The sequence below is a fragment of the Schistocerca serialis genome, unplaced genomic scaffold (genome assembly GCF_023864345.2).
Source record: "Schistocerca serialis cubense isolate TAMUIC-IGC-003099 unplaced genomic scaffold, iqSchSeri2.2 HiC_scaffold_1236, whole genome shotgun sequence".
NCBI lineage: Eukaryota > Metazoa > Arthropoda > Insecta > Orthoptera > Acrididae > Schistocerca > Schistocerca serialis.
The window spans coordinates 172,501-177,500 of NW_026047443.1; the positions used below are offsets into that span (position 1 = coordinate 172,501).

At 50.8% G+C, this 5,000-nt stretch overlaps 1 non-coding gene across 1 annotated transcript in view; it reads right to left on the reverse strand.

The window, feature by feature from the left end:
* Window positions 1-716, reverse strand: part of LOC126436448 (small subunit ribosomal RNA) — a 1,909-nt gene extending 1,193 nt beyond the window's left edge. The window contains exon 1 of the ribosomal RNA XR_007580673.1: window positions 1-716. This exon is cut by the window's left edge and continues 1,193 nt beyond it. This is a non-coding gene — a ribosomal RNA (small subunit ribosomal RNA).
* Window positions 717-5,000: the final 4,284 nt, after the last annotated feature.

Genomic DNA, 5,000 nt, shown 5'->3' on the forward strand with positions numbered 1-5,000 from the left:
CGTCCCACGATACATGCCAGTTAAACACCGACGGGCGGTGAACCAACAGCGTGGGACACAAATCCAACTACGAGCTTTTTAACCGCAACAACTTTAATATACGCTATTGGAGCTGGAATTACCGCGGCTGCTGGCACCAGACTTGCCCTCCAATAGATACTCGTTAAAGGATTTAAAGTGTACTCATTCCGATTACGGGGCCTCGGATGAGTCCCGTATCGTTATTTTTCGTCACTACCTCCCCGTGCCGGGAGTGGGTAATTTGCGCGCCTGCTGCCTTCCTTGGATGTGGTAGCCGTTTCTCAGGCTCCCTCTCCGGAATCGAACCCTGATTCCCCGTTACCCGTTACAACCATGGTAGGCGCAGAACCTACCATCGACAGTTGATAAGGCAGACATTTGAAAGATGCGTCGCCGGTACGAGGACCGTGCGATCAGCCCAAAGTTATTCAGAGTCACCAAGGCAAACGGACCGGACGAGCCGACCGATTGGTTTTGATCTAATAAAAGCGTCCCTTCCATCTCTGGTCGGGACTCTGTTTGCATGTATTAGCTCTAGAATTACCACAGTTATCCAAGTAACGTGGGTACGATCTAAGGAACCATAACTGATTTAATGAGCCATTCGCGGTTTCACCTTAATGCGGCTTGTACTGAGACATGCATGGCTTAATCTTTGAGACAAGCATATGACTACTGGCAGGATCAACCAGGGAGCTGCGTCAACTAGAGCTGAGCAGCCGGCCGCCCGGGAGTGTGTCCCGGGGGCCCGCGCGAACACGCAAGCGTCCGCTCAATTATTCTGCAAACAGGAGGAGGCTGAGCTCCCCTGCACAACACACCTCGAAACCCTCTCAGGTCCCGGCGGCGCGCAGCGCCGTCCTAAGTACTTGGTCGGGTTCGAGAGAGGCGCAATCGCCCGGAGTTAGGCGAGTAGACGCTTTAGGTGCGACCACCCGTGCTCCCAACTGAGCTTGCCGCTGCCGACAGAGGCCCGGGAGCGTGCTGTCGTGGCATTGCCGGCGGGAGACAACACGCGCCACCTACGGTGACCGGCAGCTCCAACGCCAGCGCCACAGAAGGACAAAAGCCCCACTTGGGTGCCGAAGCGAACTCTCCCAGCACAGCGCACGCGCCAACACGTCCGCACAGCTGCGATACAAACCACCTGCGAGAACCGCTGGGGCGACCGAGCAGCAGACGGCGTCGCGGCGCCGAGCGCCGGGCGGCGGCGCATCCTCAGCGCACACAGTCCTCAATCGGACCAGCACACTGCAGATGGCCACCGCGCTTCGCACCGGGCCCGCGAGGACCTACTTTGGCCGCAAGGCGCCGCGAGCAGGGGGCCCCGGCGCGCAGCTGCGCCGCCTGCCGCGTCCGTCGGCCGGCGCGCCTGCCACTGGCCGCCCCCACCAGCCGGCTGTAGCGCGTGCGCCCACGCACCGCGCTGCCAGCACGCCGGGCGGCCCCCCCTCACCGGCCGGGGACAGTCTCACCCAGCCACCGCCGCGTATCGCCTCACACCCAGATCCCCTTTCACGTTCGTGGGCATGGTGGGTATCCCTGAAACAACCAGTTAATAGCTCGACCGATCGTCGCCAACACTGATTCACCTCTAGCGAGAACAACCGCACCACAACGGGTTACCTGTTGTTCATTTGCGTAACGTCACCAGCAAACGTAGACGTCCATCGCCATTTGCAACGAGTATTGCATGCCTGTGTCAGGTGTCACAACACACTACGTCTGCCCACATAGACGCAACAACATGTGCACGCCTCGAGAACACGTGGAAGGTAGCCCCCGTACGTATGCGGTGTCCATTGCGCGAACGACTGTCAGCCGGCCTCTGCAGGATGTCGCAGATGTGGAACGCGGTGCAACATGCTATCACGGTGTGTGAGAAGAGACGACTACGTCCGAATACACGCTCCACTACATCAACAGACTGCTCATGCTGATCGCCATCGAGGGCGTCCGTTCCTCCCACACGTCTGAATGGCGTACCACACTGCAATCCAGCTCTTATAGGGAGACGACACGTAGCTGCGTGCACAATATTTGGACTGTATGGTCTGCCGTTGCTAGGCGCAGTCGTCGTACGGTCACACATGTGCCACGATGTATCATTCAGTACATACGGACCAATGTGCAGTACAGTTTGTGGGTTTTGCGTACATCGGCGGACAGGTGACAGGCCGTACCACAACGTAGGCTGAGTACGTCGGCATGCGAAGGGCATTGAACATGCAAACTTCTCAACGACCAGCTTGCGAAGGCAGGGGGGAAGGGGGGGGGGGCATGTACGTCCTGCTGCTATCCACATTACAGTGTATAGCAGGAGCATGTGGAAAGTCAGCAACACCTGCAAGGTGTTTAACATGACGCGATACACAGGGGACCGGGCAGTGCGAATAGCGAACTATATTGCGAGGGTTGCGGTTAGGCAACACTACACTAATTTAACGAGTTGCATAACAATTACAGAGCAGGTTAAGGCGCAATATAGGTTAGGTTAAGGCACAACATGGGTTACGTTAAAGCACAACATGGGTTACGTTAAAGCACAACATGGGTTACGTTAAAGCACAACATGGGTTACGTTAAAGCACAATTTAGGTTACGTTAAAGCACAATTTAGGTTACGTTGAAGCACAATTTAGGTTACGTTGAAGCACAATTTAGGTTACGTTGAAGCACAATTTAGGTTACGTTGAAGCACAATTTAGGTTACGTTGAAGCACAATTTAGGTTACGTTGAAGCACAAATTAGGTTACGTTGAGGCACAAATTAGGTTACGTTGAGGCACAAATTAGGTTACGTTGAGGCACAAATTAGGTTACGTTGAGGCACAAATTAGGTTACGTTGAGGCACAATATGGGTTAGGTTGAGGCACAATATGGGTTAGGTTGAGGCACAATATGGGTTAGGTTGAGGCACAATATGGGTTAGGTTGAGGCACAATATGGGTTAGGTTGAGGCACAAATTGGGTTAGGTTGAGGCACAATATGGGTTAGGTTAAGGCACAATATGGGTTAGGTTAAGGCACAATATGGGTTAGGTTAAGGTACAATATGGGTTAGGTTAAGGTACAATATGGGTTAGGTTAAGGTACAATATGGGTTAGGTTAAGGTACAATATGGGTTAGGTTAAGGTACAATATGGGTTAGGTTAAGGCACAATATGGGTTAGGTTAAGGCACAACATGGGTTAGGTTAAGGCACAACATGGGTTAGGTTAAGGCACAACATGGGTTAGGTTAAGGCACAACATGGGTTAGGTTAAGGCACAACATGGGTTAGGTTAAGGCACAATATGGGTTAGGTTAAGGCACAATATGGGTTAGGTTAAGGCACAACATGGGTTAGGTTAAGGCACAATATGGGTTAGGTTAAGGCACAACATGGGTTAGGTTAAGGCACAACATGGGTTAGGTTAAGGTACAATATGGGTTAGGTTAAGGTACAATATGGGTTAGGTTAAGGTACAATATGGGTTAGGTTAAGGTACAATATGGGTTAGGTTAAGGTACAATATGGGTTAGGTTAAGGTACAATATGGGTTAGGTTAAGGTACAATATGGGTTAGGTTAAGGTACAATATGGGTTAGGTTAAGGTACAATATGGGTTAGGTTAAGGTACAATATGGGTTAGGTTAAGGTACAATATGGGTTAGGTTAAGGCACAACATGGGTTAGGTTAAGGCACAACATGGGTTAGGTTAAGGCACAACATGGGTTAGGTTAAGGCACAACATGGGTTAGGTTAAGGCACAACATGGGTTAGGTTAAGGCACAACATGGGTTAGGTTAAGGCACAACATGGGTTAGGTTAAGGCACAACATGGGTTAGGTTAAGGCACAACATGGGTTAGGTTAAGGCACAACATGGGTTAGGTTAAGGTACAATATGGGTTAGGTTAAGGCACAACATGGGTTAGGTTAAGGCACAACATGGGTTAGGTTAAGGCACAACATGGGTTAGGTTAAGGCACAACATGGGTTAGGTTAAGGCACAACATGGGTTAGGTTAAGGCACAACATGGGTTAGGTTAAGGCACAACATAGGTTAGGTTAAGGCACAACATAGGTTAGGTTAAGGCACAACATAGGTTAGGTTAAGGCACAACATACGTTAGGTTAAGGCACAACGTAGGTTAGGTTAAGGCACAACGTAGGTTAGGTTAAGGCGCAATGTAGGTTAGGTTAAGGTACGATATAGCTGAGGTTAAGGTACAATATCGCTTAGGTTAAGGTACACATTGTTGTAGGGAAAGGTGTATTGGGGGGGGGGGGCGGCAGGTTCGTTGATAGTGATTATCGTAAGTGCATGCCTGCGGGATCATCCGATTTGTCACGTCAGGATGCACTTGTGGCTCATGACAGGCGGCGCTCCGATTCCAAGGTTATGGCAGATGTGTGTCTTTCATTCCTGCCATTGTTTGTGTACTGTGACAGGAGGCAGTATTGTGATGTTGGGTGCACCCCTGTGTAGGACATGTGTGGGTGTTCGTGGCTTAACTGAGCAATGGCGGATGTCGGAAGGGTGGGATATTCTGTTTTCTGGGTGGACCTCCCGGTCTGGTTATGATAGTGTGGATTGTGTAATGTGGCGGAGAGGATGCACCGGATGTTCTTCCATGCTGGTGGTTAGATATTGTGTGTGTGCCTGTTAGAGGCAGAGAGTAGTGTGTGATAGTGTCTGGCTGACGTGTGGTTCTCATTGTGTGCAGAGTCTTTCAGCATGTATAGGGACGGTTGTATATATTATCTGTATTCTGATGGCTCTGCATTTATTACTAATCAGTGCCGTGTATACGGTTACTCTGGTTCCAGTCGAAACTGTTCTATCTCTGTACATTAGTGACACTGCGGCTCCACTATGTTGCTGCCCCTGTCGGCCGTTTCCCCCAGTGTATGGCTAGTGATTATCAGCAATCAGTCTATTAGTCAATACCGGTAGTGTGACGACTTCAAATGTCCGGGATGGGGGAAGC